We start from the raw sequence: 15,074 nt of genomic DNA, 5'->3' as shown, positions 1-15,074 counted from the left end.
CACCCTTGAAACAAAGGTAGATGTAATCAAAGCTAGGACAGACCTATACTCAAATGTATTTCCCTTCCTACTAAGGAGCCCTGGAAGCCAGAGGTGGAAACAAAAACTTTAAGAAAACAAATGTAAAATTGGCCTCCTAAAAAGGAAAAGTCAGGAGACATGGCTTCCAGTTTCACTGTTTATTAACTGGAGCATTTTAAACCTCCATTTGCCCATCTCTAGGATGACAACAAAAATACCTACCTTTCCTACAATCTGTCTGTGCTCCTGCAGAAACTGAGGTATCTACTTCTAACTGACCTAACCTTGATTTTTTGCTGTTGCTAAATCATTTCAGTTGTATCAATTCTTTATGACTCCATTTGGGGTTTTCTCGGCAGAAATACTGGAGTGGTTTGTCATTTTCTTCTCCAGGTCATTTTACAGATAAGGAAACTGAGGCAAACAGGGTGAAGTGACTTGACTAGGGTCACATAGATAGGAAGTATCTGAGACCAGATTTGAACTCAGAAAGATGAGACTTTCTGATTCCAATCCTTAATCCCCAAGAGATCAGGCACTTTATTAATTTCAGAAACTCTTAAAAGTGACTGATGAATGTAACCAGGGCTCAAAGTCCATTTCCATAAGATTCTGCCCATTGGTGGAGTTTGAATACTCATTGCTCCATGTTAAGACAAAGGAGAGCTTGGTCGTTTGGCATAGAGCTTTGAAAGAAAAGATGCATGGTTCTAGATTGTCTTCAAGGATGGAGGACTCTATAACTCATGTCTTCTTTCTCAAAGAACAAAGTCAGAGGACCATGATCTCTCCTCTCTCACCTTCTCACCAATTCTACCCCCTCATAGAGCATTGATAATCAATCTCCACCAGTGTGGAGTGTCGTATGCAAATAGGCTTTGAGTATCTGATTACATGAAGACATGGAGAAGCTGATGGAGAGACCCACGGAGCTTTTATCTTTGTATACACCAGGTTCTAAAACAGTATGTTGAACTGATATACAGTTATAGTGTGTGTGTGCGTGTGTGTGTGTGTATCTATAAATATATGCAGTTTATAGATGTTTGTTTATTAGAATTAAAACCACAAGTCCTTGAAGCATGAAAGCTGACTACAGTAATAGAGATATAGTATCCAGAGTGAAGGAGGTAACTATCCCACCATTCTGCACTCAGGTCAGAGCATATCTAGGGAATTGTTCTGTTCTGGATGTCATATTTTGTGAAGAAAATTGATAAGTTTAAAACCATTTCATGTGAGAACTGATTGAAGGAACTAACTCTGTTTAATCTGGCCAAGAGAAAATTGGTTGGACTGGGGTGGGAGTAGGGGAGGTATATGAAGAGGATCACATGGAAAAGTGATTACTGTTGTTCTTTTTGGCCCCATAGGACAGAACTAATCACAAAGGACTATAAACTTAGAGCTAATGGGGACTCTAAAAGGCATCAGCCTCTTTATTTAACAAATGAAAAAACTGAGCTCCAGAAAGGCTTTGCTCCAGTGTCTGAAAGTGTTAAAGCCTTCATGAATCCAGGTCCATAATACTTCTCAAAACCATACTGCTCTTTAACTGGTGAAAGTTGCAAAGGAGCAAGCATAGGTTTGATGTAAAAAAAAATGCTTCCTAACAATGAAAATTACTTAATAATAAAAATAATAATACTAAATATATATAAATATAAAGTAATAATAATAGCCACAGCAACCGCTAACATTTATATAGTGCCTATGATGGATTAGGCACTGTGATAAATGCTTTACAAATATGATCTCATTTCATCCTTACCATCGGCTTTGGTATTATTATCCCTATTTCCCAGTTGAGGAAACTGAGGCAGGCAGGAGTTAAGTGACTTGCCCAGGGTCACATAGTCTGAGGCCAGATTTGAATTCAGGCTTTCCTGATTCCAGACCTGGCATTCTATACTCTATACTACCTAGTTGCCTCTATTTCAAACAATGGAATGCCTGAAGATGTAATGATTTGCCCACACACGCGTATCTCCATTATAATTTTTAAGCAGAGGTCAATTATTCACTTGTCAGAATGTTGTATAGGGGAATCTCACCTCAAGGTTTAGAGTTAAGACATGAGACCTCCGAGACCCTTCCCTACTCTGAAACAGTCTTCCCACATCAAGGAATGGTGAGTGCCAATAGTCAACAGTGCTTGGCTTTGGATTACATGAGCTAAACCGGATGGCTAGACTACAACTCTATTTGTGCAAGAGCATTCCAACTTAATTAAACATGAATGATCCAGATAGAAAACCAGGAATCTGGGGCCATTATTTGGGTGCCAAATAAGCCATTTGCTTGATTATGTTTTCACAGAGATGATTTTTTTTTTTTACATCTTGGCTGAATACCAGCTGACCCAGGATTTCCCTTTCAGTGCTAAGATTTGCTTCTAACACCAAGTCCCCTGACTCCACCGAGCTGTGGCAGGGGCCAAATGAGATAATGGATGGATGGATGTGAACATGATTTTTCAAATGTGAGAGGGTAATATCGTTGTTCCTATTAGTGCTGTAGAGAGGTAATTGGAGAGCTGGTCGCAAAGCAGGAAGACTTCATCTTAAGCCTAGTCTCTGATATTTACAGGACAGTTAAGTGGTACAATGGACAGAGCCCCAGGCTTACATTCTGGAAAGACCAGGTTCAAGCTCAGGCTCAGAATTTACTAGCTGTGTCACCCTTGGCAAGTCCCTCAACCCCGTTTGCCTCAGTTTCTTCATCTGTAAAATGAGTTGGAGAAGAAAATAGAAGGAAATGGCAAACTGCTCCAGTATCTCTACCAAGAAAACCTCAAATTGATATGACTGAAAAAAGTCTCAATAACAATTGCCATGTACTGATTGTGTGACTGAGCAAATTGCTCAAGATCTTGAATGCTGAGGCAAATCTCTGAGACCATAAATTTCCAAGAAGGTTCTGACCTTCTTTGAAAGAGAGTTTCCTCCTTGCAAGCTCCCAATACCAGTGAGATCATAGATCTAGTTCTCATCATCAGTCATCATCATCAATAATTCATTATTACTAATCATCATGACTATTGCTATTGTCATTATTACCATGATTACTGTTCTTGTTATTATCATCATTAATCATTATTGTTATTATCATGATCATTTCTTTTGTTATTTTCATGATGATGATCCTCTGCTGTCTCATTCTGGTATGAAAACAACCCTGGTTCTTGAAAGCTATACTGACTGAGGCACATTCTTTTTAGTCCTACCATGCTGGAAAGGGTTCCAGTTCAGACTCAATGACAGTCTGTTGTTGTTCTGTTACCCCAGGACAAGCCTAACTCGGGTAGGAAGAGTTCCTCATGGTTGGGTGCAGAGTAATGGACTTTTCAGAAGCAGCCAAAAATCCAAGATTGTCTGCTAACTTACAGAGGGGTTGTGATCTGCATCGGTGAAGGGATTGGCCACAATGACAAAATCATGAATCTTTAGAGTGCTGAAGTATACACCATAATTGGAGGGGGAGGGCAGGGAGAGGTGTTGTTCAATTTTTGTCAATCATGTCTAGCTTTTTCTGACAAAGGGGTTTTCTTGGCAAAGATACTGGAGTGGTTTGCCATTTTCTTCACCAGCTTTTTTATACATGAGATAGAGAGAGTAAAGTGACTTGCCCAGGGTCACACCTCTAGTAAGTGTCTGAGGCCTGATTTGAACTCAGTAAGATAAGTCTTTCTGACTCCAGACCCTGCACTCTATCCATTGTACCATTTTTTCTATTCTTGCAGACTGGGCAAGGTTCAATCTTGAGGAATCTCAATAATGGCTTATCCCTTTTGCTCGTGCTTCATCCTTTCTGGGGAGGGAGAAGGGTGTCTTTCTCACTCCCTCACGAGACATCCAAATTTTGCCCCTCCTAGAAAGGCATTGAAGCCATTTCCCCTATTAATCACTGAGGCCTGCCAATAAATCTTTTGATCACCTTGAAGGCAGCTGCTGTTTCACATATGTATTTGTATTCCCAGCATCTAGCTTAAATAAGGTATTTAGTGGATGTCATTGATTGATGATAGGAGGAAGCGGGTTCCAAGGCACACCTGTTGGTTTTCCAGCTTTATAAGTATGAGATATGAGCATGAGTTTACAGAAAAGGATCTCGAGAGAATTTGAGGCTTGGAGTGGGGACAGGACTAGAGCAAGCACCACTTACTACCTCTCCACAGAGATGCTCCCCAAAGTCAGAGAAGATTTGGGGGCAACCACACTACCCCATTACCCATTCGTTCCTCAGCTCTTTTCTAGGCACACATCACTGTACTTCAACTACTCTCTTCAAGTTCATCAATGACTCCCTAATTAGCAGATAGAAATAAAGCTTTTTGCTCAAGCTGCTGCCTCCTTGTCCTGGCTATAACATGTGACAAGTCTCCAGGAAGGCATAATCCGATCGATATTGTTATGGGGCCATTGGAAAAAGAGCCATGTAGTCCCCCATGACTCCACCCAACATCTCTGTCACTTTTCAATCCAACATACATGTTCCTGAGCATTGTTCTCCTATATAGTGTGGCTTCTCCATTGGAACATAAGCTCCTTGAACTCAGGGACTGTCTCTGCTTTTGTATTCCCAGGAATTGACACAAAGTAATGGTTTAATAAATGTTGTTTCACCATTCATTCATTCATTTTTACTACCTGTCTGACCAACCTTCTCTTTCCACTTCTCCCTCTCCCTCTCTCTCTCCCTCTTCCTGCCCCTCTCTCTGTTCTTCTCTTCCTCTCTCTGTCTCTGTTTCTGCTCTCTCTGTGTCTCTGTCTGTCTTTCTGTCTCTCTGTGTCTCTATCTCTCTATCTCTGTCTCTATTTCTGTCTCTGTCTCCGAGTCTCTCTCCCCATCTGTCTCTGTCTCCTCTCTCTCTCTCACCTTTCTCTCTCTCTGTCTCTCTTTCTGTCTCTCTCTCTCTGTCTCTCTATCTCTCTCTATCCTTGTCTCTCTCTCTCCCTATCTCTCTGTCTCTCTCTGTCTCTGTCTCTCCTCTCTGGCTCTGGCTCTCTCTTCTCTCTCTATCTCTCTGTCTCTGTCTCTCCTCTCTGGCTCTGGCTCTCTCTTCTCTCTCTATCTCTCTGTCTCTGTCTCTGTCTCTCTCCATTCTCTCCCTCTCCCCTTACCAATCCTGAAATAAATACCTCTACACCCACCAAGGAGGACCTTTCTCACTATCTGAACAACTCTGGTATCACATAAAAAGGATATCTCCTAATTAAGTGAATTTTTCACTTTTCCTCTGAAGGTTTTGACCATGTAGACAAAGTCATGGGGCAATGAGCCTCTGGTTTCCTTCACACCGGGGTCCCAAAGTTTTAGGCATAAAACTTTCTATGTGCTCCATAGTGGCACTTGATTAATAAAGCAATCAGATAATGTGCATCTGATATTCATTCGCCTATTTCCTGCTTCCCATACTTTATGCAGAGGAATTGATCACTGAAGGTAGCTTAGGTAAACACTGTTCATTATTCTAATTAGTCTTTCCTGCTGTGTGGGGAACTCATTTGGCTTAAATGGATGGTCTAGGTGGGAAAACCAACTGTATCACTGTTTGTAATGTGTTTTTAATGTCCTTTCTGGGGAGGCATTCCCCTGCTCTAGGGATGAATGATAGATTTAGTCCCAGAGGCTGAGAATTAGGGAGAGTGGGTGGTTGAAAAGCCTGCATTTGACTTCTCTCTCATTACCAGCCCCAAAACAGAGACCCAGGAATACAGAATTAAGATATTATTGCCTGCAAGTCTTCAGCTTCATGACTTCTGCAAGTCCCAGTGTTCACACTCACCTGTTCTTACTCCTTCTCCTTCCCTTTTATTTCCTGTCCTTCCTTTCCCTTTTCTTCCCTTCCTTATCTATTTCCCTTCCCTTCCCTTCTCTTCCCTTCCTTCTCTGTCTCCTTCTTTTCCCTTCCTTTGTCTTGCTTTCCCTTCCCTTTCCTTCCCTTCCTTCCTCTTCCCCTCCTTTTACTTCCCTTCCCCAGAAAGGCCACATAGTATAAGAGAAAATCACTGGACTAGAAATTGAGAGACTTCATGTCTAAATATTGGATCAAACACTTTCTAGTAGGGACAAGTACCTTACCCTCTCTGAGCCTCCCCACTGAGTCGAGGTCACCCACTGAGTTCTGGGCCATTGCCAGTGGTTTTATCTTTTGTCTTGCCACTTTGATGATTGGAAGAGTAAGGGAGGATAATGATTTTGCTCAGCTCTGCCCCACTTAAATCCCATTCATGTACAAATCAAGACATAAGCCCTGTGATGTCGTTGGTCCTTTTCAAGAACAAAAGATGAATGACAACAACTCATCTATAAAATGGGGATAGTAATTTTGACAGTTCCCCTGTCACTCAGGGCTTTGGTGAAGAAAGCATTCTGTAAATAAATAAATATGAAACCTGATGATGAAACCTGTTATCCTCCTGAGAGGTAGTGGGCTCAAGATGCAGAGAAGGACATACCAGGTATCCACTAAGACTTTAGGGACACCACATGTTATTTGGACATGGTCAATGAAATTTTAAACAGCTAATTTATGCTGGATCTAAGATTTCAACCATATATGGAGTTATCATCAAAGGGGACAAATAGATCAGCAATTATATGGCAAATTATGTTGTTGGAAGTTGCCTTATCCAGGTAAATCACAACATGAGTCCAATGGCCCATATACATCAAAAGTGAGACTTGAACACAGATCTTCCTGATCTCAAGGCAGTTTCGATATCCATTATGCATTAAGTTTCTCCAAAAGTCTTATAGTGATGTTATTATTAGCCCTTAGGCCAGGGTAATAGACCCAAGAAGTGTCACAACAGCTAGGAAGGGATCCCAGACTATTCCAGTACTGGACGGGGAAGAAGGAAAGAGGTTCTCTCCCTGAATGAGTCTTTGGAATCCTGAGTTATGGCTGTTTGTCAAGCTTTGGAGGAGGAAATCAACCAGCAAGCATTTATTAATCACCTACTATTATTAATCACCATACTACTGAATGAAAGGTAATGTATTAAGCAATGAGGTTACAAAAACATAAATGAAGATGTTTTCCCTAGGGGAAATTAAATTGAGTGGGTGAGATGACATATAGATAATATATAAATACAGGGTAACTGGAGGAGTGCTATCTATCACCTTTTATCAAAAAGGCAATTGATACTGAAGTTCAGCCTCTGGGTAGGGGATCAACATTTCGCCCCAGATTGCTGACATTCAAGAACACTTCTTCTCCAGAGACCCCCATTCCACTGCCATGTACCTCTCCATCCTGTTATAGACTGTACCATGCTATGTGGTTCTTTTCCTTTGCCCCATTCAACTTTTGTTTTTGCTTTTTTTTGGGGGGGGGGGGTTTGTTGTTGTTGTTGTTTTTGTTTTTTGCTGAGGCAATTGGGGTTGAGTGACTTGCCCAGGGCCACACATCCAGGAAATGTTAAGTATCTGAGGTCAGATTTGAACTCAGGTCCTCCTGACTTCAGGGCTGGGGCTCTATCCACTACACCACCTAGCTGCCCTGCCCCATTGAACTTCTTGAGAATTATTTAAGTTTCAGTTTGTCACAATCTCTTGACAACCCAGAGGTCCCCTTCAGGTCACAATGCAACATCCTGAGAAGAGGACTTATCTCTTGCCCACAACCAGTAATAAAAGAAAACAAGCATCCACGTACTGAAAAAAAGTCATTCTGGCTGCATTTTTTCATTTTGTATCTGGATATCAGATGTCATGGACACACAGGCTAAGCAATTATCTCAAGAACTTGAGCCAGAGGAAGTTCATGTCCATTTCTGACCCCTAATTCTAAGCCAGAGAGGATCTAACATGGCAGTAACTCAAAATGCTCGAGACTCCAGGCTGGCTGCTAGCCAGGGCTGCTGGTGGCCACAACTGTCCTGTCTCTGATCCCTTGTGCAAAAATAAATAAAAACACAACAATAACCAAAAACAAATAAACAATAAAAACTGGTCTGAGAATCAGAAACAATTCCATCTCTGCTAATGAATTGTGACAATTGTGTGACTGAACAAATATCATTCTCTCTTCCCTTTTCTATGATTTCCTCCCAATAATTCTGTGAGATAAGCAGTATCATTATCCCCATGAACAACCTGAGATTTAGAGAAAGAAAGGGATTTGTCCAAGATCACACAGCTAGGAAGTATCCAAACATGTAATAATAACTCAGTGACCAATTCAAGTCCCAGTCCCTCACTGCACACGCTAAGCAGAGGTAGAACTAGGGATGGGCAGAGTAAGCAGCCACCTGCAGGACCAAAATCCCAAACTTTGAGATGTTATTTTTTTTTTAATGAGTAAGCCTGTTTAAATGCCAGAAAACTTTGCTTTCCGTAATATGTTGTAGGCTTAGCAGACTGTTTAAAGGGTCTCTTGGATTGCTTTATATATACTTGTTAACATGTTGTCTCCCTCATTGGATTGTTAAGTTCCTTGAGGGTAAGTACTGTCATGTCTTTTTGTATATCCCCAGAGCACTTATCACAGTGCCTGGCACATAGTAGTCCTTAACAAATAAATAATAATAATAATAATAATAATAATAATAATAATAATATATATATAATATAATAATAAATATATAAATAATAATAATAAAAATAAATAAAAAATAATAAATCTTAATAGATTGACTGATTAATATTATCCCTGAATTTTGAAGTGGGTAAACACCCCAGGGACAACTAGGCAGTGCGGTGTATAGAATTCCAGACCTGAAGTCAGAAAGAACAGAATTCAAATGAAGCTTCAGACATTTACTAACTGTGCGACTGTGGGCAAGTCATTTAACCCTGTTTGCCTCAGTTTCCTCATTTGTAAAATGAGCCGTTGAGGGAAATGGCAAGTAACTTTTCCAAGAAAATCTAAGTAGGGTCAGGAAGAGTCAGACATGACTGAATAACAACAAACACTCCAGTAACATACACATGGATAAACAGGCATGAGCATGAAAGTATTGAGGAAGTAACAGAGGAGGAAGAAGAGGAGAAGAAAAAAGGATCGCTAACATTTGCACAATAATTTAAAAATCCCAAAATGTTTTACAAATATTCACTTCATTTTTGTCCGCACAACAACCTGAGACAAAAGTATTATTATCATCCCCATCTTACAGATTACATCTCCATCTATATCTTACAGGAAACTGAGGCAAAAAAAAAAAAAAACTTACGTGACTTGCCCAGGATTATACAGTTAATAATTATAGAATTAATAATAATAAGTGAGGTTTCAAAGACACCAGGTCCAGTTCCCCAACCACTGCTGGTCTTATAGTCATAGCAACTGACTTTCAATCCCTTTGTTATCACTTTCTAACTGTGTGACCCTAAGCAAGTGTTTTCCCTTCTCTGGGCCTTGAAAGGAGAAGATTGGCCTAAATCAGAGCTTCTAACCAAGGGTCTACAGACCCCTCAAAGGGACCATGTATATATTTCAAGGGGTCTATGAATTTGGATAGAAAAAATCAAATTTAGGTGTCATCTTTGATTCTCCACTCTCCCCACCCTATATCCATACTGTTGCCAACTCATCAATTTTACTTTTCAACATCTCTTTTATACACCTTTTCTCTCCCCTGAAACTGCCATTCTCAAGTGTAGTTGAGATCTCTCCTCATTTCAGTCCATCTTCCATTCACCCACTAAAGTAATTTCCCTAAAGCCAAGTCGTACATACACATCCTATTTAATAAACTCTACCATATTGAACCACTAATTCAACACTGGTTCTCTATCACCTCCAGGACTAAATACAAAATATTCTGTTTGATATTCAAAGCTCTATCACAACCAGATCACACACACACACACACACACACACACACCTTTCAAGTCTTCTTATACCTTTATCCTCAACCTCTTAAGCTCAACATATTCTGCAATTCATTAACACTAGCCAAGGCATCTAGGTGGTACAATGTACAGGGCTCTGGACATGCAGGTAGTCTCAGTTCAAATCCAGCCTCAATCCCTGGACTACTCATTTAACTTCTGTTTTCCCCAGTTTCCTCAACTGTAAAATGAGGATAATAATAGCATGTACCTTCCAAAGTTGTTATGAGAATTACATAATATTTGTAAAGTCTTTATTTAACATAGTGCCTGGTACATAGAATGATTGTTGCTTTCCCATGTCTCAGTTCCATTTTTACTGTTTCCCATCTTCAGAATGTTCTCCCTCATCTGCTAGTTTCCTTCAAGCCTCAGCTAATATCACACCTCCTATAGAAAACTTTTCCTGATCCCCTCTAGTTCTAGTATCTTCCTTCTGCTGATTATCCCCAATTTATTCTGTTTGTACATAGCAATGTGCGTGTTGTCTCCCCCATTAGATTATAAACTGCTAGAGGACTGGGATTATCTTTTTGTCCAACGTTCAGTACACTGGAACATAAGTAAACACTTAATAAATATTTGTTTCTTTCCTTCCTTTTTCTCTCCCTCCCTTCTTTTATTTCTTTCTTCTTTTTCCTCTTCTCTTTCCTTCTCCCTCCCTTCCACTCCTTCCCTCTCCTCATTCTTCCCTCCCTTCCTTTCTTTCTTCTTTCCTCCATTCCTTCCTTTTCCTCTTCCCTCGTTTTTATTTTCCTTCCTTTCTTCATTCCTCCCTCCCTTCCTTCTTCCTTTTTGTTCTTCCCTTCTTCCATTTACTTCTTTCTTTCTCCCTTCCTTCCTCTCTTTTTTTTTCTTCTTTCATTATTCCCTCCTTCCCACTTTCCCTTCCTCTGTTCCTTTCTTCCTTCCTTCCTTCTTCTCTTCCTCCCTTCCTACCTCTATCACAATTACATCACAGAATTTAAAAATGCCCAGGATCACCCACTAGAGTCTTTTGTTCCTGGCTGTGGGTCTTAAATCTCGACATTCTCTCTTACTTCTTGTTTCTCCTATACCACACAGCTTCTCATTCCAAAGTTGTGATCAGATAAGTTTACTTTAGTTATACAGTATCTTTCCTGAGTACCCACTTACTATATGCCAGCCTGTTCCAGGAGCTTTGGAGGCGATAGGAAGAACAGCCCTCACTTTTATGGCCTTTGCCCTCAGGAAATTTATACTCTAGTTGGAGAAACCCAGTATCCCCTAGACTAGAGGGACATTTATATAACAATGGAGGGAGGGGGAAAGTGGAGGTTTTGTGAATTGTGGGTCAAGCTGTGAGACCTCCCAGAAACCCTCGGACTTCCTACAAAACATCTTCAGAAAAGCCCAAATAGAATATAAATGTTCTTTAGTTTAAAAAAAAATGTTTGCACTAGTATGAATTCTCCTTCCACCCACATAGATCCCAATCCTCCCATAACTTAGTAAGCAGACTTTAAGATTCACAGTAGTCAAAACATTCATCACTTTGCAACCAACTGGTGACAAACTATTCAGAACCTAGCAGGGCTTGTCCTGGGACAACACAAGTCATTTCAATCCAACAGCTCATCTATGTGTATGTCTGGGCAACAAGATGTGTAAAACAACTGTCTTTGAAAATGAACAAATACAGAGGGCAATGGGGAAGTGTGTGAACAGACTGTGACAGAACCAATGAAGAATTCCAGAGAAGAATGGAAGTTAAGTGACATCATCAGAGAAATGGAGACTAGGAAGAAAAGTACAAGTGTCACAGTGGATAGAGCCCAAGGCATAGAGTCAGAAAAAAACAAGTTCAAATCCAGCTTCAGACATTTATTAGCTGAGTGACCCAGTGAAATTATACTGTGATCATCTGTATGCCTCAGTTTCCTCATCTGTAAAATCAGGATAATAACAGCATATACTATTGTGCCACAGTTCTCTTTAATTGTCCTGACTCCGTTTCCCTAAATTGTTCTGCCTCAATCCCCTTAGTTGCAAAATCCCACTCTGATTCATTAAGACTGAGGACAATTTACTCTAAGGTTATAAATTATCAATATGAGACTCAAGATAAGGGGGAGTTCAGACTTCCTGGCTCCTAACTCCTGTCCTCAAGAATTTATGGCACTATCCCCCTCTAAATATTCCAAAAGATTAAACTAGCTCAGATATCTTATTGACATCTTTACTTCTGTTTATTCAGACATCCTGACTCTGGCTTTCAGTTTCCCCCCCTCCTGCTAGAACCAAATTTATGGTCCTGAAACTTGTCACTCTCAATGTTCTGACTCGTATATATGTCATTGAGAATTCCCATTCACCACTGGATACTTTGAAACGAGAGTCCTGTCCAGTCAATTATCCTCTCCAATTAATAAAATATTAAAAACTCTCTAATCTCTATCTTGCCTCAATTTCTCCAGCATTACAATACCTCTCAAGTTGTTGTGAGGATCAAATTAGGTAATAGTTGCAGTGTTTTGCAAACCTTAAAGTGGGTAGAAATGCTAATTTAACATAGGCTAGTCTTGTGAGGATGAAAGATGACAGAGAGATGACCAAGTACCCCATTATCACTATTGCAAAGGTTGAGAGGAATCTAGGAAGGCTTCTAATATATTGGGATTCCCATGTTGAATTAATGTAAAGATCTGGATAAGAAACATGTAAGCATGGGTAGCTTTGGATCATGATTGTTGAAGGGAACTTCCTTATTGAACAGATCACATATTGAATAGATATCTGAGTAAAAACAAGGTACCATGCTAGGTGGGCAGCTAGGTGGAGCAGTAGATAGAGTATAATACTTGGAGTCAAGAGAACTCATCTTCCTGAAATCAAATGTGGCCTCAGACACTAACTGCATGGCCCTAGGCAAATGACTAAACCCTGTTTGCCTCAGTTTCCTTATCTGTAAAATGAGTTAGAAAAGGAAATGGCAAACTATTTCTGCCAAAAAAAAAAAGTGGGGTCATGAAAAATCATGTCTGACTGGATATCTCCAAAGACCAGGGGAAGAAAAAAAGCAATCTCAGTCCTCTAGGAGTTAATATTCTGCTAGGAGAAAAACAATATTTACATAGATAAGTAATGTATAATGGATGTTTATTCCAAATATATGCGAACTAAATACCAAATAATTTTTGGGTAAGGGAAGAGTGATTGAGGGGATTAAATCATTATAGCAGCTAATGCTTGAATTGCACCTCAAAAAGAACTAGGGGATCCAGGTGTTTAGGGTGAGAAGGAAGAGCATTTTAGGCATGAAGAAAATTTGTGTAAAGTCCCAGAAGAATCAGAATATGTCCCATCACCAAGACTATGGCGGACAGACAGGATAGAAACAATGCAGAAAAGTGCATTAAAATGCTTGTTTTATGTGTCTGTGGCTTTCACCTCACAAAAACAGACATGCTCCAGCCAAATTCCCAAAACTTGGAGAGATTCCATTCAGCACTCAGCTTATCAGCCCTGAAGACTTTCAGCAAGCTCCTTGTCTCCACCCTTCCCTGGTTGGCAACTACTGCCAAACCCTGCCCTGGCCTTCCTCCCTATAGAATTGATTGCAGCACTGTCTGGGATAGATTTATTCTCTGAGAATGGATCTCCCAAAATACATGATATTTATGTTTGTTTTGATGGCATTAAATCTTAATACATGTAATGAAAGCAGAGAGCTGGCTTTGAAGAGGTATAATTTCTCCTGTTTACATCAAACACACCCAGTCAGCCTCACTAAAGCTTCCTTATTACAATTTCAAATGCATCTAGAGATTTGAAGCTACAGAGCTCTAATCCTCATCAATCCTCCCTTCTCTCCAAATCCAAGGAGGGAATTCACTAGAGACCAAAGGATAGAAAGGCAAAAGATGAGGAGAGATAAGGAAGGGTAAAGCAGCAAGATATTGTGAAAAGACTGACAGAAGTCTGGAACTTGCTCTGCTACTTACCAACAGCATGACTTTGGGAGACCTATTTCAATTGACAAGTATTGATTTAGCATAGGGATCCATGGATAGATTTCAAGGAGTCTATGAACTTGAATGGGGAAAACAATTATATCTTTATTTTCACTAACCTTGAAATGAAACTATTTCAATTTTTTTTTGAGTTTTATTTACTTTTAATTTATGGAATAAAACAATCATTTCCATAATACAGTATAATTTTAAAAAGATGATTACACATGAAACCGCAAGTCCATTACATATAATTTGCTATTGTTTTAAAATATGTAATAAAGTTATGTGAATTCCTTTTTTTTCCTTTTTCCCTCCCTTCTGCTTAGAGATGGCTACCATTAAATACAAATATGAGTATATGAAAAAATGTATTTTTGTATATATACATATATATATATATATATATTAAAGTCATTCTATATATACTTCTACTTATCAATTCTTTCTCTGGATGCAGATTGCATCTTCCTGCATATGTCATTTGTACTTCATTTGGATGTACATGATAGTCAAAGTTACTTATTCACTAAAAGTTATTCTTAAAATAACATAGCTGTTCCTGTATGCAACATCTTCTTAGTTTTAATCATTTCAGTTTTTATTATTTTTATTTATTATTAATTTATTTTTTATTATTTTTATTATATTTATTATTATAGACTTGCGTCTATCCATGTTTTTCCTAAGATCATCATGCTCATCATTTCTTATAACACAGTAGTATTTCATCACAATCATATACCACAATTTGTTCAAATATTATGATTTTTTAAAATCCTAATTATTATGATTCAAAGGTTTTTCCAGATTACCATTGACATTGAATCCATGATAAACATACATAAAAGTTAAGAACCCCAATTCTAGCTTCAAATAATCCCTATTTTCAAGTCTCATTCTAACAAGAAGATGAGATATTAACGTATTATACAGAATAAATATGAAGAAAATAGTATACGTAGAGAATCAACTAAAAATTATTAGAAACAATTCACCACTTTAGCAAAGTTGCAGGATATTTTGTATCCTACATAAATCATCAGTATTTCTATATGTTACCAATAAAATCCAGCAGCAAGAGATATGAAGAGAAATTCCATTTAAAATCACTGTAGATAATATAAAATATTGGGAAGTCTATCTGCCAATATAAAGTTAGGAACTATATGAACACAATTACAAATCACTTTCCACACAAATAAAGTCAGTTCTAATCAACTGAAAGAATAT

Source organism: Sarcophilus harrisii, chromosome 1, assembly GCF_902635505.1.
Source record: "Sarcophilus harrisii chromosome 1, mSarHar1.11, whole genome shotgun sequence".
Lineage (NCBI taxonomy): Eukaryota > Metazoa > Chordata > Mammalia > Dasyuromorphia > Dasyuridae > Sarcophilus > Sarcophilus harrisii.
This window is presented reverse-complemented; position numbering follows the sequence as displayed.